Source organism: Lepidochelys olivacea (assembly GCF_965140295.1).
Source record: "Lepidochelys olivacea isolate rLepOli2 genome assembly, chromosome: 6".
Lineage (NCBI taxonomy): Eukaryota > Metazoa > Chordata > Testudines > Cheloniidae > Lepidochelys > Lepidochelys olivacea.
In genome coordinates this window covers 36,607,926-36,631,220 of record NC_140416.1, presented here as the reverse complement: position 1 = coordinate 36,631,220, position 23,295 = coordinate 36,607,926, and the positions used below count along the sequence as shown (strand labels likewise).

General features: G+C 41.1%; 1 protein-coding gene and 1 long non-coding RNA gene across 6 annotated transcripts in view; one reads left to right on the top strand and one right to left on the bottom strand.

The window, feature by feature from the left end:
• Window positions 1–4,700: 4,700 nt before the first annotated feature.
• On the bottom strand, window positions 4,701–14,377 carry LOC311522383. 2 transcript variants are annotated; one of them, XR_014712109.1, is made up of 4 exons: window positions 13,189–14,377; window positions 11,156–11,279; window positions 9,058–9,172; window positions 4,701–4,789 (listed from the first exon to the last, which is right to left on the bottom strand). It is a non-coding gene; the product is annotated as an uncharacterized lncRNA (long non-coding RNA). The 2 variants fall into 2 exon arrangements; XR_014712110.1 differs by lacking the exon at window positions 4,701–4,789 and having other exon boundaries at window positions 8,951–9,172; window positions 13,189–14,307.
• Window positions 14,378–14,630: 253 nt separating this feature from the next.
• Window positions 14,631–23,295, top strand: part of HIPK3 (homeodomain interacting protein kinase 3) — a 156,261-nt gene continuing 147,596 nt past the window's right edge. For 3 of the 4 annotated variants that reach the window (XM_084631654.1, XM_084631651.1, XM_084631655.1), the window contains exon 1: window positions 14,631–15,120. The gene's annotated coding sequence lies outside the window, so the exon portion shown is untranslated. Of the gene's footprint in view, window positions 15,121–15,941; window positions 15,964–23,295 lie in introns of those variants that run through there. The other variant, XM_084631653.1, reaches the window with a different exon arrangement.

Below are 23,295 nucleotides of genomic sequence, written 5' to 3'. Positions count from 1 at the left end.
TTCCCCCAGTTTAACTGAAAATCATTGATAACTACTCTGAGTAGGTCTCTGAACCAGTTTTTCACCCACCTTATAGTTATTTCATATAGCCCACATTTCCCTGGTTTGCTTATGGGAATGTTATGTGGGACTGTGTGAAAAGCCTTACTAAAATCAAGATATAAGTTATACCTGAACTTAGCTCAAACCACATTACTGTTAATCCACTGGCTCATTCCCAAATCTTCTACAGTTCATGGCTAATAATGTAGTTAAATATAACAGTAATCCTTGTTGCATCATTAAAAACCTATCAGGAAGCAGGATGTTTAGAGTGATTGTATGAGAAGTGTAAAGAGAAGAGGAGAAATGGCAAATAAGAAAAAGGATTCCCTGTGTTACATATTGGGCACATTCACAACTTTCTACTGTATGTAAAATTATGTGTGCATTTCTCATAGTTGTTGCCATGGAAACTGCTGAAAACTGACCCATTGTATCAACGTAGAACATCTGTAGTATAAGGAAACCTTCAGTACTTTCAGATGCAAATCTCCCATTGAGGCCACTATCCAAGTGATGTTTCCACTTACTAACTAAATTCAGTAAAGCCTCCTCGCAAGACCCTGCCTTTTAAAAAAAATGTGTTGTATCAATTTTTAATATATTAATGGAACATATAAAACAAACTAATAAACTCAATACTAAAACCTTTTTTTGTAATGCTCCAAAACAAATTAATAATAGTTTAAAATCTTCAAGCAGATGATTCAATGTTACTTTAAATGTATAAGAAGCAATAGATTGGAAAGTCCACAACTATTGAGTTAATAATGTTTTTTTCTCTCTTGTCCAAATGCGTGTGCAGGGAAGACCAAAGGATTTGAAGCTGTTCTCTGAAACTATTCCTTTGAGAAAAGGAGTACTTGTGGCACCTTAGAGACTAACCAATTTATTTGAGCATAAGCTTTCGTGAGCTACAGCTCACTTCATCGGATGCATACTGTGGAAACTGCAGAAGACATTATATACACAGAGACCATGAAACAATACCTCCTCCCACCCCACTCTCCTGCTGGTAATAGCTTATTTAAAGTGATCACTCTCCTTAAAATGTGTATGATAATCAAGTTGGGCCATTTCCAGCACAAATCCAGGTTTTCTCACCCTCTGCCCCCCCATTCCTTTGAGTTACTTAAGACGTTCCAGTGTATTTTACATACATGGCTGTTAATATATCATGTCTTCTTTTGACCTCTTCTCTCTTGATATCATACATAACCTTTTCCATCGGACAACAGGGGCATTTTGAAGAAATATCCAGACATGTAAAATGCTATTTTATGAGAAATGGTATACATGCTGTGTGAAGGACCTAGTATACTATATACAGTGTTTAACATTTGTGAAATTGTACTGAATGCCAAAGCAACTTCATGTTCCAGGCCTTTGACTCTTGGATGTGTATTTTTGTTACTGATTTAGAATCTGGGTTAGAGAGAAATCTGTAAATCTGAAAGTGCATGTTTGTTATTTAAGTTGGTAGAGGAAAAAATTAGTTTTCAATTATTGAGTAGCAGTCCATGTTTCCCCTCTTAGTCCAGGAGAGCTACATTATTTTTGTAATAGCTTACATTGTTGTATTATTATGGAAGCAATCTTTTTTGACGAGAGAGCTGTATCTGGTCTGATGTCGAAGCATAAATATTTGAAGGTCAATTTGGCAACATTTGTGGCTTTAAATAGTATCTTTGCAAGAATCCCAATTTCTTCTGTTTTTTTTCAAACCAGAACTCTGTATCACATAGAAACTGAAGGTGATTTTAGAGGGCTGCTCTTGTGCTTGTCTTCTGACATTAATTTCCCAGTTGTTTCCCCTCCCCTCTCAAAAGAAACAGCAAGAGGATGATTTGATTGTTATTGTGGAGTGTTGAGAGAGATCATCAAAGTTGGTTGCATGGACAATTTAAGTAAAATCCCACTATAACCTCTTATATAGCCTTCACTGTTGTATCCAGTGTACCCATGTTAGATAATACACAGTCCTGATTCGTTCATTTCCTCACCTATTGTAACCTATTCTCATTTATTTTAGCATTGAGCATCAAGTAACATATAACTAAATAGTTACTTATGAATACAAATTTGCCATTTTCCTTTCTGCTGCTGCTTCGCTATCTTGCTTTAGAGTCAAACACCACATAGGGTACATATGATGTGGCATAGACTCTATAAATGCCAGAGAGCACTAATTAAATCAAAATATAAAAAAGAAAGGCACCTAACCATATTTCCTGACTCTGCCATAAAAATTTAGGTCACGTTACATAGATACAACATTGCTTTCACAGATACCACTAAATGATGTTATGATCTTCTAATATATTTTAAAAATTAGTTGTTTAGTCCAGAAAGTGTTTCTGTACATCTAAATCTATGTAAAAATATCAGCTATGCATTTAAGTGTTACTATTAGCAGGATGTAAAAAAAGATCACCAACTTCAAAAATACGACTTAAATTAATTCTTCCCCAAAAGTTGTAAAATCCCTCAAAACTCTATAAACCTGAAATGTTTGGGAAAAAATCAGTTAGCCAAGGAAGAAATATAATTCTAGCTTCCCCTCCATTGTTTAAAGGGATATTGCATAGAGGTTAAAGAATTTTGTGGACCGTAATGACAATCTGCTGCTATTGTTCTTCTGATGTGATACTTTTTGCCAAATGTCTCATTACTAAGAGAGGACATGGTTTATTTCATTCTGTCAAACCAATTCTGTAAACTGCAGTTGAACATCACGTTTCCCCTTGGAATGGAATCAGACTCTTGTTGGTTTGGAACATGAAAATTATTAACAAAACATAAAGACAAGCCCATTCTGTGAATCTTGTCTGGTATCTTGTAACATATCGGAAAAATTTATTTTAAAAATATTTGTAACTCAGAATAAACAAGAATTTAGAGCACAATATGCTCTTTACTATAAATAGAAATGTTTTTCTTTTAAGCATTTGCAAGTCAGTCTCCTGGCTTCATAACTTGTGTGATTAAATCTTTCCTGTTTTTGCTTCTGCCAAAAGGAGAGTCTATAGAATTATAATGTAACTAATATTTCATGAATGTCATCTCATTGGAAAAAAGGTGGGTGACTTTGAGGTAGCTTTTACATAGCTTTTCAAAATTATAAAAACAAGTCCATAAATACAATAGTAATATATTTTACCAATAGTAAGGAGTTCAGCATCTCGGAAACATCAAGTACATTAGAAAACTTGGTGTAAGTAGTCTCAGACAGAACTGCTGCATAAGAAGGGCCTGTGTCAACACAGCAAAATTTACTGTCAGGGCCCTAACATATTATAGCAGTGTTTTTTTGTGTGTGGGAATGGTATTGAATTATTGTAACCATGTTATAGCACCAGATCCTCAGTTACTCTCAAGGCATACATTAGGAGGGAAAGGAAAATGGGGGTTTTCTCAATCCAGTGGAAGGCTTGGGTTTGATTCAACCCCGTCCCCTGGCAGAAGTTAAACAACCTCAGAAGTAATCTAACTTGTCCCAAGAGCAAAGGCCTTGTATCAGTGGAACACAGAATGCTCCGGCTGTTTGGTGGGGTGGGAGCAGATTGTTTAGAGCTGGCTCTCTTTATACCACCCAGAGATTCACCTCCACAGGGAGAATCCTTCAACTGCCCCTTTTGGATTTGATTCCTACTCTATACATGTAAAGGCAATAAGAGTTTGGCATGCCCCAAATATGTCGTAAAATGGATAAGACCCTATCATATTAAAAGCACGGAGCCTCAACATGGAAAACTTTGCTGTGCAGGCAGATCCAAATGCTAAGAAACACACATGAGAATGAGGGGACTGATGATAAAATAAAAAGGTCAGAATAAAAGAAAAAGGAACAGAGAATGTTAGACCAGATGCCATTTCCTGTTCCTAAAATATTCTGAGGTAAAAAAGTATATATTTCCCCATTCTCAAATGTATCCTTAGAGATAGGTTCACAGAAATGTTACAAATTTCAGTTTGCAATGTATCTATTTAGCCACATTTCCCCGCAAAAATAAATTTACATGACCTATGTGCCTGGAATCCTCACTATTCTATTATCTATTCTAATGCTGTAATGTGCTTATATTGTAAAACCAGTTACAAAGGGGCACTGAAGAGTGACTCATACCCCTTGAAGATTAAGTGCCTTACACCAGTGTTTCGCTACCAGACCAACAGGTTACAAGATCTGCCCAAACTAGGACTCCCACATGGAAAAGGACAGTGCTCCTTAAGGACCTGATTCCCTTTTACTTCAGTGGGCTTTGGATCAGGCCTAAGAGCCCACTCTTGCAAACTGTTACTCACATGAGTAGTGCCATTGAAGTCAGTGAAACTACTCACTAGTAAAAAGAAAAGGAGTACTAACAGCACCTTAGAGACTAACCAATTTATTTGAGCATAAGCTTTCGTGAGCTACAGCTCACTTCATCGGATGCTGTAGCTCACGAAAGCTTATGCTCAAATAAATTGGTTAGTCTCTAAGGTGCCACTACTACTCCTTTTCTTTTTGCGAATACAGACTGCTGCTCTGAAACCTGCTCACTAGTAGTCAGGACTACTCACTAAAAACTACTCATGTGAATAACATTTTATATGATCAGGCTCTAATTGAAAAATATGACTGGCCTATGCCAGCTACTTTAATGACAGTCACATTCAGGAACAATACATTTAGGAAAGTGAGGTCAGTTGGAACAGTTGTGGTGTTCACCTGTCTCCTGGTCTGGATCTTGCTGTGGATCAGTAACTAAAAAAAGAATGTGATCAGTCAACAAGTAAAAAAAGAGGTTCAGTATTATTACTGGACAGCACTCCTATTTATAGTCATGCTTTGTGTGACATGCAGAAGACACTTCCAGATAGCATTAATTACAATTATTTCTACACAAAAGAATTGTAAAAGCAACAATGATGTTATATTGAAATTTATTTACTTTTGATTTAATCATTCAGTTTTCTCTCCTGCTTAGAAAAAAGTCTCATATACTTTTCTAGTTTGCTTTTTGAGGTAGGAATATTTTCATCCAACTTTGTAATATTTCTGAGTTGATTTTCTTCGTGATTATTTTTAACAACAAACTCCATACTTGTTTGTTTTACACACCAAGTCCCATATTTCATACCAGTAGGTAAATAGCTGTATTTTTTGTTTTTTAAAGTGACAGTATGGTCTACAGAACCTGAGTTCTAATCCTGGCTCTCTCATTGCACAGCCTTGGGTTACTTCTCTTTTCTGTCTCAGTTTCCCTATATACAAAATAGGCATAATTCATGTTTACCTACATCACAGCTGTGTTGTAAGTTTTTGTGTTGTACAGTACTCTGAAGTTGCAAAATACTATACAAGTGCTGAGTAGTAGTATTTAAACTTGTTCATATCTGAGGTGCTTTCTAATTTTTTTCTTGCATTAATATTTGAATTGTTCTGAGTTAGCTGAATGCTCATGAGCTTATCTTTTCTGTACTTCTTTCTACTAAAGAAATAACAGTGTAGGCATTCCCACATTGTCCCACCAATGAGCCTCAATTCTGTTCTGGAGGCACCACTGTCAGGGTGATAGTGTAGTTCAAGCTCCATTACTTTGTCCTTATTCTCTTTGCTTTAACTACCAGAAAAGTACACTTTAGTGCCAACTCTTTGGCTTTATTGTAACATGAACATAGTAGGTGTGATGTCTAATTAAAATATGACCATGCAAATTATTGTTGCTACCGTTGTATAATTGCAACAAATCTTATACAAAATGTGACATGTGCCCTGAAAGGGCTAAGTATTCTGCAGGATAAATGACCCAGATTCAATCTTTAGAGATATGTTAGAAAAGTATGCGAATGGTAATTAGGGCCATTCCATGGTAGATAGGTTTGCATTTCAAAGTTCTAGCCTACGTTGTTAGAAATTAAAGATGATACTAATAGTGTGTGTGTACTCATATCTTGTTAAATGTTAGCCATGTAAACAAACTGTTCCTGTCTGTCACTATAGCTATTGATTCAAAGATCAAAAGGGAATATTAACATTTAAATGAATCTTAGGTGAAATAATGTCATTGTCTATATGTCTCTTTAAAGTTTGTGATAGACTGCCTAATGGATAAATTGCCTTATGTTAATCTGTGTAGCTAATTACTAGTGATGCTTAGGAAATAGGTCTACTTCAAAATCCCCATAATTGCCTATTGTTCCCCAAAGGACTCCGACCTGTCAAAGAAGGCCTGGAGCTCTATAAAAGACCATTGAGTCCTGATCCTTTTTATCTCAGACCTGTTTGATGCTTCATGCAGGAGAAGCTTAAGCTATAAGGCTGAGATCTCCAGTCTTGACTGGATCTCCCTGAATATGAACATTGAACTATAACCTATGGCGTATTTCTAAAAGAACTCTTTGCAACTACAAAGTGCGCCATCTCTAGTATGAATCTAATCTCAAGAACTGTACTTATGTCTTTTAACCAATACTCTCTCTCTCTTTTCTTTTTTAATAAATTTAGTTTAGTCAATAAGAATTGGCATAAGCATGTATTTGGGTAAGATCTGGAATATTCATTAACTTGGGAGGTAATGTGTCCGATCCCTTGGGATTGGTAGAATGTTCTTATATAATGAATAAGATTTTTAGTAATCCTCATCATATTTGACTTGGGTGTCTGGGTAGAGGCCTAAGGCTGGGTTACTTTAAGGGAACTGTGTTGTTGGCTTCTGGGTAACCAGTGAGGTATTATAGAAGCTGCTTTGTGCTGGCTTGGTAAATCTAAGTATTGGAATATCCACCAGTTTTGGGGATTGTCTGCCCCATTCTTTGCAGTTCACCCTAATTGAGTGACCTCAGTTCGCTCCCCGGGACTCCGGTCACAGTAGGAAATGGACTATTTTTGTTCAAAATGTTATTTGAGTGTTTTATGCTGTGGTGCTGTAGCTATGTCGGTCCCAGGATATTAGAGAGATAAGATAGGTAAGGTAATATTTTTTATTGTACCAACTTCTGTTGGTGAGAGAGACAATGTTTGGTCATCCCCATTTATTTTTGTACTAAAACATTTTTGTCTGTGTTGTTTAGCAAAGTAAAAATAATAAAAAGGAATGGTAATACTTAGGAAGTCTTTCTATCTTCTCCTTATGGCCCCCATTACCATAGTATCTGAATGCCTCACAAATATTTATGGTTTAGCTTCACAATACCAGTGTAAGGTAGGTAAGTGTTATCTCCACGTACAGCTGGTCAACAGACATAGATTAAGGGCCTGATGCAGGGTTCACTGACCTCAATGGGCTCTGGATCTTAAATATCTAGATACATAGATACCACAAAAAGGCTTTAAACAAAAAAGTTTACAGTAGCAAGTTACAAAATTAGAAAATCAGTTTATACTTGGTGGAGTCAAAGCATTTAAGCGGCTCTAAATAATTTTATGTCACTCTGAGTGGCTTGTACTTATCAACAGCCCCAATGTATGTGTTCTCAAATCACATAAAAATCAATTTTAAAACACAGTAAAAAACAAAACATGCAAAGTCAGTACTCACTGTTGTGATATTAACACAAGATACAAATGCATAGAAATAACATTTCTACAATATTCCAGTGTGAAATATTCTGTATCATTTGGCAAGGTGCCAATTATTTGTTTGAAATTTAGATGTCCCACTGGGCATTTTCAACAACTGTGATCCTCAATAATTAAAGGAATAGGGATTTGAAAAGGCAAATGTCTAAGAAATACATGTCTGAGGAAGTTATTTTAGTAGTGATTGTTTTTGTAATACAAAAGAAATCTTTGACATCAATGCTGAATACTTCATTCAAGTTCCTCTCATTTTCTGCATGCTTTCTGTTGCTTGATAGACAACTATGACAAAAACATTATAGACTACAATTGTGTTGTCTTTCCATAATGCTGTTTTTGAAAACAAGGAAACATCAGTAATTCCCAGTATGTTTTCCTTTCCAATAGATAAACACCACCGTGTGAGATCTTCAAGGTTATTTTCTGATGTACTGTTTATTTACCAACCTTCCTAGCAAGTATCTCCAGTGTAGACACTACAGTAATGGGAAATACTAATGTATGCAGCCTTGTATTTTCCAAATAACTTTAATGCTAAGATACCTTAAGAAAATAAATTATGTCATTTCTTAATTAAGAATGCAGTGCTCTGAGTTTGAACTTTTAACTCTTGAAAGAGATGAAAAGCACATTTGCTTTGAATTTGAAAGTAGTTTTCCCTATGTGCATAGCAACAGAATGTATACACCTAGAATACTGGATGTGTATGGAAAATGAATCTGCAGTGCAGTGCACTTTGAAGTAAGTTTAGTAGGGCCCAATTCATAATGCAACCTTATGCCCACTTTACTTGCACTCACTGGTGACTGTTCAATGTAATGGAATGCTATTTCTGTAAGTTTTGAGGATGACTGATTTTAGTTGTCTCCGTGGTGCAGACTTAAGGTTGCAGTTATCTGAGAATGACTGTGGTTTACTTTGGAAGTGCAACCTTACTTTAAAATGTCCTGCTTTTCTATTTATTTGTTTTACCATTCCTGAATGGTACAGTAATATATAGTCAATACACTGATGTGTCTGCAACCTCAATTTCATCATAATGAAGGGAGGGATTTCAAAAGTTATTACTGTTGGTCCAACTCAGCTCCCTTTGAAGTTAGATTTCAGTAGGAGTTAGGCCCTTATAAAATTTAATTCAAAGTGCATCTCATTGCAGATTAACTTTCCATACTTTAAGTCAGACTTTCCATACTTTAAGGCAGAGTTAGGCCAGTGCTAAGCACTTCTGAAAATCTCACAAAGTCTTGTTCATTGGAATTTCTTTATTTAAATATATTAAGGCATCTCGCATAACTCTAAATACCTGTAACAATTCTGAAAGCACTAGAGGATACATATCCTAGCCACAAAATACTTTAGTCCATGTAACCACACAGTAAGCCACTATAACAATTAATTAAAATCCCATCATAAATAATCCCCTGTAACAATCACTCCAAGTCTCTACCTACCTCTTTTAGGGAAGCCCAGAACAGATAAGCCTTTCCAATAACGCTCAAGAGAACTCTCAGGAGGACTGTAGTCTTGAATTTATGTTCAGCTGTCCCACGTCTGATGAAATTTGCACTGTACACAAGGAGGCCTTTAGTCATAACACAGCACATACTTTACACAATAAAGGACTCTACAGAGAGGCATTATGTTTAAAAAAACCATTGAAGGAGGTTTCAGAGGGACTTGACAGATTACTTACTCATGATTATACTGTTGCAGTTTGAGTGGAAATCTGGTGTGATCTAATTAATAAAAATCTGGAACTACATAAGGACAACATTGAAAAACAATGCTTTGGAAACTTTCCATTACTTAGCTAAAATGACTGATCCAAAATTCAAAGGTAAGCCGAGAGGTTTATAATCCTGAGTTCCTTCCTTCTCTTCGAGTATTTAAATTTAAAATCCAGATTTTGACTCCAAATCTGACTACTACCAGAGTCAAGAATCCAATTTTCAGCAGTTGGCTAGTCCTGCAGCCAGCCACTGATATTTTCAAGGTAACTGTGGTATGAGGGGTAAAATGTCCTCCTGCGTGCATTCCTGTGATTGTGTCAGGAACTCTGAGAGCAAGGGAAAATTCTGCCATTGTCGTGTGGGACAAATATTACCTTTGCTCTCCCCTGTGAATGTTTTGGTGATGTTACTTTAACAGTGGGATCAGTAGGTTCTTTGAGTGCTGGTCCCTATGTGTATTTCACTGTGTGTTACACATGCATTCCATGTGCCTGACATTCAACTAGCACGAGTAGTGTGGGGATGGTAGCATGGGTAGCGGAAACATGGCTTAGCTGACTATGTACCTGCCTGAACCTGAAACCTGTAGCTAGTAGTGTGGACACAGCATAAAAGACTCATCAACAACCCTCCTGTTCCTTGGGTATGTATATCAGCATTGAGGTGGAAATATCACAAGCAGTCCCGAATGTTTACAAAGGTATTCTCAGTAGAAGCAGCACGTGTCCATTGCAAGAGCTCGACAGTCTTTCCTAACCTAGAAAATTGATTCTTGATATGCAAGTTCTGGTCGAAAGTTCTGACATCAACTTAATTTCTGCTGAATCTTCTGGCATCACTGGGGATCTGTGTGAATTTAGAAAAGTCTATCCTGTCTGCAACACAGACTATAGAATTCATCGGAGCAACTCTGGACTCTATCAGGGCAAAAGCTTATCTTCCCTTAGACAGCTTCCCATCAATGAACAATTTAATCAACCAAGAAGAGTCCACAGACATCGGTTTGTTTCTGCCTTATCCTCTTGGGTCACATAGTGTCATGCACCCATGTGACATCTTTTGCAAGGTTTCATCTCTCTTGTCTATAAACTTAGCTTCAAACAGATTGTGTGCCAAGAAAACACAGCATGGACACAGTAATAATGTTCCATTCCAGACTGAAGGATTCTCTAAAGTGGTAGATGAACAAGGAATATGTGTGGGGGAAGTCCTCTTCCTCCCTCCCACACTCGAGAGAATGCTGAACACAGATGAATTCCTACTTTTTAGGGTGCGCACCTGGATATAGGACAAGGCATATGGACTTCTCAGGAGCCTAGAATGTATATAAACCTACTAGAAGTGAGAGCTGTCCAGGAAGCCTGCAAAGCTTTTTTACCAGTTATATGATCCCATCATATTCTAGTGATGCTGGATAACAGGACTACAGTTTTCTACATCAAGCAGCAGGGAGGGGCAAGATCCACTCCCCTCTACATAGAAGCAGTCAGTCTGTGAACCTGGGGCATTCAACATGAGATTATCCTATCAGCAGTTCACTTCTTGGAAAACACAGTTCTCAGCAGACAGGCTCATTGCTTCACCTACCATGAGTGGATGTTACACAATTTAGTGGAAAGCCCTCTTTGCATCCCAAGTGATCAAGAAATGCAAAATGTACTGCTCCAGAGGGACTCTGGGTCAGGGCTTTAGAGGCATTGCCCTGCTAACCTTATGGATGCCTTTCCACTCATTCCACTCTTATCTCAAGTCCTATAGAAGATCCAACAGGATACAGCAATAATCATTCTTGTGACTCCCATTTTCCAGCCTTGTTCACCTGTCAATCTGTCCATCCGTCAGCCTCCAATTCTTTCCAAAGTCCTTGACCCCGGACATGGTAAGGTCCAACATCCCAATCTACACTCTCCATTTCACAGCTGGTATTCAGATGGACATCAAACCTAGACCAGAGAAGTTCAGAAGTCAAGCCATCCTCACCATAGAAGGAAAGAATCCACCAGAAAATGCTATATAGCAAAGTGGAAGAGATTCTCCATTTGAGCTCAGCATCATCACATGTCCCCAGAGAAAGTGCGGATTTCTGCTATCTTTCATTATCTCCTCACCCTCAAGTCTGCTGGCCTTTCTCTTAGCTTGTTGTAAGTTCAGATGGCAACAATCAGTGTCTGACACCCTTCAATTAACAACCACACTATCTTCACCCGCATGGTGATGGTATGTTTTCTCAAAGGTGTAGTTAGAACTTTTTCACCAATAACCAAAACAACTCCAACCTGGCATCTTATCTTGGTATTCTTAACATTAACTAGAACACTGTTTGAACCATTATGGATGTGTTTGTCTCATTTACTGATGACAATGGCCAATTCTAGTAGCCATCACTTCTGCCAGAAGCATAGAGAAACTTAGATCTCTGATGGGTGACCCATTGTATACTGTATTGCATAAGGAGAAGATCTCATAGCAATTGGACCCTGTAACAGGGTATACTGTTAAGAGTGGAAGGGTCACACTGTTCCAGGGTGTTTGAATGAACAAGGTCCCAGGAAATGCCCTGGTAGTGGAAGAGAGGAAGTGGTCAGATGGGGAAAAACACCAGGGCATTGTCCCTTTAAAGGCTCAGGATCAGGAGCCGTGTCCCATAGGATGGGACAGGGCCTCCCCTGTGTTCCAGCCAATTAGGAGGAGCTCTCTGGAGGAAGGCAGTATATAGACTGCCTTTTCGCTCAGAACAGGGGATACACTGGTAAGAGAAGGAAGTTAGAGGCTAGAAGGCTAAACCAGGGAGGCATGGCTATGAAACATGACCCTGCGAAGACAAGGCTGGTAGAAGAGCTCAGTATGGTTGGCAGAACCTCCAGAAATCAGTATGAACCTTTGGATGGCAGTAATGGACTTAATTGGTGGGACTGTTTGGAACAGTTTGCGGGCCCTAAACCAGCCCTGAGTGAAGGGCGATAGGACTTCTAAAAGAGACTGTGGAGAATCTCTAAAGGTATGTCTACAGTGCAATTAAACACCGGCAGCTGGGGCATACAAGCTGATTTGGGCTTGTGAGGCTGTTTAATTGCAGGGTAGTCATGTGGATTTGGGTTGGATCCCAAGCTCTGGGACCCTCACAGGGTCCCAGAGTCTAGGCTCCAGCCTGAGCCTGAATGTCTATGCTGCAGTTAAACAGCCCCATAGCCTGAGTCTGAGTCAGCTGGCATGGGCCAGCTGTGGATTTTTAATTACAGTATAGACATACCCTAAGGGGCCCTGAAGAGAGAACAGAAGGAGGTAGCTGCAAAGAAAACTCTGGCCATGGGAAACTGCTCAGGAAGCAGGGGCCCTGTTATTCATCAGAAACTAACTCCTAAAATAATTTCTTGAAAATCAGACAATACAAGTACCTCCTCCCCACAAGGCCTCATACCAATGTTGAGAATAAGAGACTCTATTCCTTGCTGTGCATCAGCCTTTTACCAGCAAAGAACAAAATCTATCTGGAAGTCACATGGACTATTTGTTTCCCTAGTGGAATGAATGAGAGGTCAAGCAATCTCCTGTCACAGACTTTCTAAGTGGATTTCAGGTTATATCCTGCTCTGATATCAGTTGACGCATCTTCCTCCTGCACAAGGGGTGAGAACCCATTCTACCAGAGAACTAGCACCTTCAGTAGCATTGCTTCAAGAAGCATCACTCCCTGATATAAGTCAAGTGGCTACATAGAGTTCCATTCAGACCTTCACGAGACACTCTGCTATAGTACAAGCCTCCACAGTGGACATCCTTTGTGCTTGTTAGTCACCCATAGTGGAATGAACATAAGCACCTGCACTAAAAGAAGAAAAAGAAGTTCCTTACCTTACAGTAACTGAAGTAGTTTGAGGTGTGTAGTCCCTATCTGTATTCTGCTACCTGTCCTCCTTCCCCTCTGCCTTGATCCGTGGTGGTGAAGGAATTGGAGAAGCGATCTGTCCATGCTGCCCCTTATACTCTTGGTGTGCAACATGAGAAGGGTGTAGGTGCAGGCTAATAGACACTGCTAGTAAGAATCTTCCAGTCTCAGGTGCCTAAAGCACATGCACATCCACCAGCGGAACACAGACAGCGACCGCACATCTTAGAGAACTCTAGATGCTACAACGTAAGTCACTTCTCTTTCTCTAGCCATCAGGGATCTATTTAACCAGGAAGGGATGGAATAGTGCAGCCAGAAGGTTCCAAGGCAGTTGGTGATTGGCAGTGGACCCTCCTGGCTGCTGAGAGCTGCTTGCTAGGGGCAGTACCTGACAGAACATGAACGCTTGCAGCTTATAAATCAGCAGTGCTGGTTTACACAAATCAGGAACTCCCTTCTGTTAATTGTGTCTTCTTCCTGTCTGAGCTCGTAAGTTGCGAGAATCCGTCCCTTGTCCTTACCACCACCTGTACGGCCATGCCTGTTAGGTGTCCTGCCACCGTCTGTGTGTATGGACCAGCCATTAAGTAATTCTACTGATGCTTCCTGCTTTGACCGAATGTATCATTTTGATGTAAACGAAGTTATAACAAAAAACTTTCCCCCCAGCCAAAAAATCAGTGGGTTCCTCCCGCCAGCTCTATTTCCGTGAGCCAGAGGAGTGGGAATGGGAAAGGTGCCACAGTTAGGATGGGTTTCAGAGGATGGTGGTAAAGGGGAAGGTATCCAGATTTGTCAGGGGCTCCCTAAAGAGTTCACAGGCAGCACAAAGCTGTCCTCCTCCACCCCACAGCAGTCTGGGCATGAACAGTAGATATCACACTGGCACTTCAGCCTGTTCCCTGTGACCTACTTCAAAGAGCACTGGACTAGTACCAGGAGACTCCTGTGCTAATCCTGGCTCCACCACTGACCGGACACACAAGTTCAGGAAAGTCATTTCACTTTTTCGTGCCTCAGTTTCCTCAGCTGTAAAATGGGGCCAATGATGCTTACTCCCCTTTGTGAAGGGGTATAACAGCTCCTGGGCTAGAAAGTGCTCTAGAAGACTTAGGCGTTACTGCGCCAGGGGGAGGGCCCTGGCTGAACCAGGGAGTTTGACTTTGCACTTCCCGGGCAGGCCAGGGGCTCACCCGCGGCTGCAGAGGGAGCAAGGGGCTTTCGGGGCTCCCGAAGCGGGGAAAGAACAGGTTGGGGTGGGGGGAAAGGGAGAGATCCAACCATCTCCTAGGGGCGGGAGCTAGGGCCTCTTCTCTGGGCTCCAGCGAGGAGCCTGGCAGAGGGGTTGGCGCGGAAGAAGGGAACCGGGGCAGCAGGCGGGGAGGCTGATCCCTCGGCGGGGCTGAGCCGCAGTTCCGATTGCGGCGGCAGCGCGGCAGGCAGGGCCCGGGCGGTGGCGCTGCCGCCGCGGCGGAGGCCTCGAGCTCGCCCAGTCTCCGCTAGGGAGGGCCCCATAGCTAGGAACCGAGCCGAGCCATGTCCAAGCGGGGCTGAAGTGTAGCGAGTCCCGCGGGCCCCTCCGCGTGCACCATGGGCACCAGCGCCTAGGCCGCCGGCGGAGAGAGGAGCGGCAGTGGGAGGAGGAGGCCGGGGGAGGGCTGGGTCCCTCCCCGGGAAGATGAGGCGGAGGCCTGGGGAACAGAGCAGGCTGAGCTGGGGCGCCTTCCTCTCAGCCGCCAGGACAAGATGGCAGCGTCCGAGGTGCCGGCGGCAGGCGCAGGAGCAGCAGCCGCAAAGAGCTAAGCCCGGCCTGGGAGGCGCCTCCCCGTGACTCTCCCGGACATGCCCAGGACGGCGGCGGCGGCTCGGACACTCGCGCTGCCCGACCTGTGAAGGTGAGGGGGCGGCCCTGCCTGCCGAAGGGGGGGACCCGGCTCCTGTTCTCTGTCTGGGGCTGAGGCCGAGGCCGCCCGCAAAATGCCCCGCTGGGGGTGGGGGCTGTGGCCGCTGAGAGTCCGGGCGGGAGTAGACTCGGGCGCTTCTTGCCCTGTCTTTGGAGAGTGGTAGGAGCTCGGAGCCCACTGCTCCCGAAGGCGCCTCCTGCCGGGGACCGGGCAAGTCAGGGTGCGGGGTGGCGGAGAGGGGGGTGACGACGTTGGCGCTAACAAACTTTGAGTCCTGGGTTGGGCCGCCCCTGCCCCTTCTAGCTTCTTTGCTAGCCCTTGGGGCGGGGGGGCAGGCGCTGCCCCACCTCGCACACGCACTGCGCAGTTCCCCTTCCAGCTCCCCTGGCACTGAAGTTTGCACAGGGAGGTGACGCTCCCACGAAAAATCTAGTGGTAAACAAGCAGGCTGGTCCCACACCGAGTGTCCCTTCTGTTTTCCCGTTCCACTGTTATCATCCCTTCCCTTTCTCTGGCGCCCCTAAGCTTCCCCTTCTTTTATTCTTTTCCCTGTCTTTGCCCCATTCTCCCGTGCATTCTGCAATTTCTCTTTGGCGGGGTTTGTTCGATGTGTAAAACTAACCTGAGGATCTATGTGTGATTGTTGTTGTGATCGAAGAAATGTGATACCCTCCGTTTGCAACTTGTCAGGCCAGCAGGAAGGCGTGGCTGCCGAGCGTCTCTTGTTACAGCCGTTATTGCTTCCCTTTGGGACACAGAGGTAATTTGCAAATGTAGTTTGGGAAGGAGTATGTCTATTTCCATTTCAGAGGGGGAAACGAATAGCTTAAAATGGTACGTGGGACTGATGACAATTCAGTGGAGCTCCTTTGGAACTTACGTTGCTGCGGTTTCTTCCTCCCCCTCTTCTCTCCCCCCCCCCCCCACCATGATTTAGTAATAAGTGTTAGTTTAGTCCTTGTATGGTGTTCTCAAACTCTGTGAAATGCTGCTGTTGTTCCCAGGTGACGGTATATTTAGTCTGTTTATTACGAAGAGCTCGTTTAGAAAATGCTTATTTGTTGTTGTTTTGGCAGTTTTGTTTTCAAATATCTATAACTTGGCTGTTCTAAATCAGTCGAAATTGGAGCTTAACAAAAATTAGATAGAATAAGCTGCTGCTTTGTACTTGAAACACTTGATTAGAGAGTGGCCAAAACTAACTCTTCTCACGGTTTAAGATGCTTTTTTTTTTATATTGACCTATCACAAAGGCACTTATTTTTAAAGGGGAATATTTGCCAGTCATTAGCTTTAAAGTAGGTAATGTCTTCTGGTATTTATAATTTGACTATTTAAAAAAACAACAGTTTCTTGTTTGCATAAAAGTTTGAGCAGACTCCACAGTTACTTTTTATAACTTTTCCCCCCCCATGGAGTCATTTCTGTATCCCAGCACCATTTTGGTTTTAGGTGCTGAGTGTCTTATCACTCTTGTACCATAAAAAATCAGCTACTGCATACGCATTAGTTAACTTTGTAAGATAAATATTGATAACTCTTTTTATATCAAGCCATAAATGAGTTAGAAATGATATAGGTAGTATTTTAAAATGATTTTTGTAGAGGTTCTGTTGATATTAGATGCTAAATGTCTAATTTTTAAAATGAAAAAGCCAGAAACTAATGTATATCACTTCCATCCTATGGTCAGCAAGTTATTCCTAGCTATTATATTAAATCATAATGTTCTAAGACTTCTGAATTTACTTAACAGATCTTAAATGTTTTTTAAATGCCATTTTTAAAATGTGTTTTTGCTTTGATCACTATCTTTAAATGCAGGTCAAGTACCTTGTTAGTGTGGAAGTAACAGATGTTAAAGCTGCAGTTCACTAATAACAAGACTTAGAGTTAAATATAGTGTTGTATTCTCTCAATATTACTTTCAAATACCATTATAGCAGTTGCACAAAGTATCTGTTCAAACAGAGCAGCTGATTTAAGAGCAAAATAAAAATATTGGCTAGTCTCCAGAGGTTTGGTTTATAGAGACCTTTGACAAATTAATATTGTTACAGGAGGAACTATGTTTGAAATACACACTGTAACTAAAAACTGTCTTAACTTTAACAAGCGTGTCAGCCAGCAAGGAGAGTAATTAAGCAGCTGAAAAATAGGTCAGGACTGTATTCTGAAGTGGCACGATGAGGTTGCAAATAAAGAGTACAGCAATGTGTAAATTTTTTGTAGGTGACTTAATTGGAGAAAATTGATATGATATTGATGACTACATTATCTCAGCATATTTTAAACATGACAATGAGTATATGGTAAACTAGATTTATCTAATCATGTAGAAGAATTTGCTAGACTAGTTATGCTTGTTTACTGCGCTAAATGTTGGAGACTTCAGTTGTAATGCTATTTTGCTTCCTATCCATGGTGTGGTATTATGTTTGTAAATTATTTCTTCATAGATTTATTTGCGTAGAAGTTATGACTGGTGCTTTTGTGGTATTAATATGATTCTGTATTTGCAAACATTTTAGAATTAGACAGACTCCATCACCTTGAAATCTGGTTAGTTTGAAAAAAAATTAAAGTGGTTTAAGGAGCTACGTCTGCCTTGAGCCCCTCTGCCAACTTCTGTGGTTTCTTATACAGTAACTCCTCACTTAATGTTGTAGTTATGTTCCTGAAAAATGAGACTTTAAACGAAACGATGTTAAGCAAATCCAATTTCCCCATAAGAATTAATGTAAATGGGGGGGTTAGGTTCCAGGGGATTTTTTTTTTTTGCCAGACAAAAGGTATTATATACATTTAAAACAATTTTAAACAAGCAATTAAAACTTATATGTGTATTAAAACAATTTTAAACAAGCAATTTAATATAGGTATTAAACAGGCTGGCAGCCTCCCTATCAGCTCTCCTACCCCCGCGCCTGCCTCCTGCCCGCGGCAATCAGCTGTCTTGCGGCATTCAGGAGGCTGGGGGGAGGAGCGAGGACACGGCGCACAGTCTCCCCCCTCCCTCTCCTGCCTCCTGAATGCCGCAAACTAGCTGATTGCCGCATTCAGGGGAGGGAGGGGGAGCCTGCGTGCCGCGTCCTCCCCTCCTGAATGCTGCAAACCAGCTGATTGCCACGGGCAGGAGGCGGAGGGAGCAGGAGGAAGGCACTGATCCGCGGGGTCTGCCGGTGGGTGGGAGGTGCTCGGGTGGGGGGCATAGGGAGCTGATAGGGGGGCTGCCAATCATGGACCTAGCAGGCGGCCAAATGACGTTATATCAGAGCATTGCACAACTTTTAACAAGCATGTTCTGAAATGGAGCAGGGATGTAAGATCGGAACAATGTTAAGCAAGAGGATGTTAAGTGGGGAGTTACTCTATTTGGATGTCTTCTTCTGTCATCTTTCTTTTGTGGGAGACCCCTAGACACAAACAGGGAAAACAAAGTGATATCAAATATACAAAGTAAAGAAATTGAGGGGGAGAAATCATAGTTATAACAGTATTAGAGAGTTTTTTCGACAAGTGTGTTTGTTTTGCTAGACTGCTTTAAAGGAACAACGTGTGATGATTTAGAGGTGTGATGAGATACAGATATAGATATATATTTAAAGTGCTTAGTGTGTGGACTTGATACTGCTCTCATTAAAGTCTATAGGAGTTTTACCAGTTAGGCCAACACTGAGGGGTTCTGAAAATCCCACCCAGATGTATTGTGAATTTAGGACCTGATTCTGCAGGCTCATGTTCATGGAGTCCACCTGCATGTATGAGCTTGTGGGTTTGGGGCCTTAATATGTTAGTGTAGAGAATAAAAATCAAAATACAATTTTCTTTTTTCACGCTACCACTATACTGATAAATTATAAGATGTTCTCGTTTATTGTGACAAACTTTTGACATTTAAAAAAAAATTACAAGTTTGCCCTCACTTGCAAAGTTCTCAGTTGATGAGTCTTTTTGCATGGACAATGATGTGATTACACATGGCTGGGCTTATTTTTTCTGAATTTAAGAAGTAATGTCAAATGCAGAGGAAAAACTTCAATTTTAGAATTCTGATACTATTTAACTTTCAGCTAATATATTGATTAATAACTGTAACTATTGGTAGGCTGTATGTGTGTGTGCACGCTCCATAAGGCATTGGGGGGGGGCGCATAATGCGGTTTGGATGAAAAATACCACCAAACACAAAATAAAGTTAAATTGTATAAACTTAGAATGGGTGTGTGTGTGAGAGAGAATTAGCACTAAATTGCTTGTAGTTTATCAACCCTACTTTTCCTGATGTGTGTTTATACTCCTACAGTAAATGTAATGAAGATAGGTAGAATAGTCTCATGAGCAAAAATGAAACATGGTAATGACTATTAATCTTCTTCAGCCATTAATGAAATTACACCCATATCTCAGTGTAAGAAAGAGCTTCTAGTCATCTGTATCTTTGCAAACCCCCCTCAGATGAATTAATTGAGGAGCTCTTGTTGTGACTGCTGCACAGTTACAAGAGAATTTAAGATTATTGCCCTAATGTTAATTTATTGAAGAATGTGTTCTGACATGTACTATTTCTTCAACTTGGATTATGATGGCCATTTAAATGGGTAATGTGGTCTGCAGCAGGTCAGGCTACTCATTTCTGACTGTTCTAAATATTAACTCTACTGCTATTTTAAAAATGTGGAAACAGCTGTAGATTGCACTTGGCGCTCCAGTATTTTTAAAACTTAACTATTTTTATGTGGAAGCAAATGCACTTGTTTCCAAAACAAATTTAAGTATAATTTTTACTTCTAAAAAAACTTTTGTATTGAAAACTAGGAAGATGCAATTAATTAAGGGAGCCTTCACTAACACCTAAAGGATTTATGTTACTTGGGGGCTGAGTGGGGGGAATACCATTTCTACATTGATGAAGCATGAAAGATATTCTAAAGTAGAAAGGATTAGAGACCACGTTTTATTCCAGTATGTGCACTTTTGGGCAAGAAGTAGTAGAAGGTGAACTGGAAAGAAAAGAAAATAGGAAGTGTGTGTTCAGTGGCTGAAATTAGCCGGTTGCACATGAGACCAAAGTTCAAGAAAACAAGTGGTGCAATGTTGTAGGAACGAATTTTGGGCAGTTTTAGAGAGAAGATGAGTAGGCCATATATACTTGGTAACAATAGTTAAAGCAGTTTTTAACAGTTTAGTATTCCATTATATGTTACTGGACTTCAGTTTGCATATCTATATTTTCAAGCTTTTTCTTGCTATTTCTGCAGCTAGCACAACAGGTTAGAGATACTCTCCGTTTTTTTCCCCACAGGAAGATAATGAAATTTGAATTTTTTTTTTGTTGGTAATTTATCAGCTTTAACATGTCTTGAATTGCTTTCTCTGTAGCATAAGAGGAGGCAGACAAGCAGACCTGAACTGGAGCATGTGGTTTGAAAAATCCTACTGCTCATTTGTCTATAGACAAATCTTAATTTAAAACCTTTTTTTTATCTTAGTCTTTGTGACATTGATGCTGTACTTTCCTTTTTGGGGCATTAACTTTTCAGAAGCAAATAAGAAAAATATAAAGATGGAGCTCAAAGTGCATGTTCTCATATTCCTGGCTAATCTGCTCATTATCTTTTATGTCATCTTGTATGGTTGCAGTTTGTTTTTTAAAAGCTTAGTCCTATCTTCCGGGTGTTCATTTGAAAAAGCTTTTATTTCTACATATATTTTAATCTTGTTCTTTTAAAAGTGTTTCTCTAACAAGGCTATTGTACAATCTATTGAGAAAATACAGTCAAATTGAATGGGGATTTACTTTTTGTCATCTTGCAGAAATTTCTCAAGATGTGATCTCTCAGCTTGAGGTTGAGGGCAGGTAGGGAACATTTATAGTTATGTTTTATACTACTCTTCTGAAGGGTCACAGTAATCTGAAGTAATTGATCTTTCTGTATAAAGCCAAATCATGTTAAACCCTACTCTGGGAATAGGAGGGCCTGTTCTACATTAGGAAATTAGGTCAGTATAACTCTCTTGCTCAAGAGTGTGAAAAATCCACACCCCTGAGTGATGCAGTTAAACCATCCAACCCTGGTGTAGACAGCACTTAGATCTGTGGGAGAATTCTCCTGTAGAACTGGCTATCACATCTTGGGAAGGTGGAATACCTATGGTGATTGAGAAACCCCTCCAGTCAATGTAGGTAGTGTCTTCACTGAAGCGCTACAGTGGCGCAGCTGCACTGCTGCAGTGTTTTAAGTGTAGACAAGCCCAGCAAATTACATTTTGTGACTTGTCATGTCTTGTGTGCTGCACTCTCTAGCTCTAACAGTTAATTTTTAATTTACTGTTTTGCTTTAAAACTGGAAGAGAAAACAATTATTTTTTAAAAACAAAACCTTAAATCAGTCAGCAATTTCATGATGAAATATTTCTGGCTATTTAAGGCTTTTAGATTTAAATATTTGACCTGACTTCTACATTGTTGAAAACTTATGTGGAACATTCTCTAATTTCTTAATTAGAACTACATATTTCTAGTACAACCATAATCGTGTGTGTATGTGTATATACATATATAAAACCTCTCTATTTCAGAGATTATTTAAAATGACTTACTGTTATGTGATCTACTAAAATATAGTTGTGACAGGGTTTCCAGGTGCAACCTGAACTGTGGGACCACGGAACTCTCTGTCCCATCCCATCAACCTGGAGTATCCCTTCTTCGGTGCTGTTGGCAAGCTATAAAGCTCTGGCAGGTACTGTACTTACACAGACATCCACAGGCAGGAACACACCCAATTGAGTTACACGAGTGCTTCTCCCAGCCAATCATAAACCAGCAATAGAGAGGCTCCAGCCATTTCGCCCCAGCTTCCCAGCTTTGCACCCCAGAACTGTACCATCTTGCCCTGGTCAGAAACCTGACCAGTGTAAGTTCATTACCCAGTCTGTCCCTCCCTCGATGTGGAGAGGACACGCGCTAGCAGGACCATCCCTAGCTATTCTGAGGCCGTATGCAGTCGTCCCGCGGGGTGTGTGTGTGTGGGACCCCAGGCTTCCAGAGGGATGGGGCGGCGGGACCCCAGGCCTCTGTGGGCTGGCTTGGGGGTCGGGGGGAACCGCTCCCCAGCACTCACCAGTCTGGCCCTGCAGCAGTCCTCAGCGGTGTGGGGTCGGGGGTGGGGTGAAGCAGGGGCAGGGGAGGAGCAGGGCAGGGGCCTTGGGGAAGCGGTGGAGTGGTGGCGGGGCTGGGGCGGAGGCAGTGGAGTGGGGGCGGGGCTGGGGTGCAGCAGGGGCTGGAGCAGCATGCAGCTGTGCAGGGCACCAGGAAATTTGGTGCCCCAAATTTCCTGGTGCCTTACGCAGCTGCGTATTTTGCATATGGATAGGGACGGCCCTGCACACTAGCCTTTGTAAACTGAGCTGAGATTTCCCAATCAATTCAACCAAAACACACTGAGGTGAAATATAAAACAGATTTATTAACTACAGAAAGATAGATTTTAAGTGATTGTAAGTAGCAAGTGTAGAGATCAAAGTTGGTTACCTAAGAAATAAAATAAAATGTCAGTCTTAAGTTCTATAAACTAAACAGGATTTGAATCAAGCAGTGTCTTACTCTGGAAGATGGTATAGTCCTTCAGTATATAGGCAGAGACTTTCCTCGAGCCTGGGACCACCTTCTCATAGTTTAGTCTTTGTCCTCCAGATATGCTTCTACGTGTTGAGTTGTGGGGGGAGTGAGGCCAAGTCATGATGTCACTTCCTCTCTTTATAGTTTCTTCCAGCTTTCTGGGAAGATCTAAGCTTGTGATGTGGGGGGTCCACCCCCATTGGTCAAGCATTCTCCATTGTCTACATGCTCTCTCTGAGAAGTCTTCTGGGATGGCTGTTGGGAAAGTGGATTCCCTTTACTGGGCCATCAGCCTGCCTGACTACTCCATTGTTGTACCTGAAAGGCTGGTTGTGGGTTTTCCCAGCCTTACAACATATTTCAGTAGCACACACATAGAAAAACTTCATAACTTTGCATACAATGGTAGCACATACAATCCAACGGAATATTAATGTTCAACAGATCAAGACTTAAAAATGGTACATCACAAGGCATACTTAATACATAACATATCATAATTATATGACCGTGGTGAATATGAAGGTTCCAGGGTGCTGCTT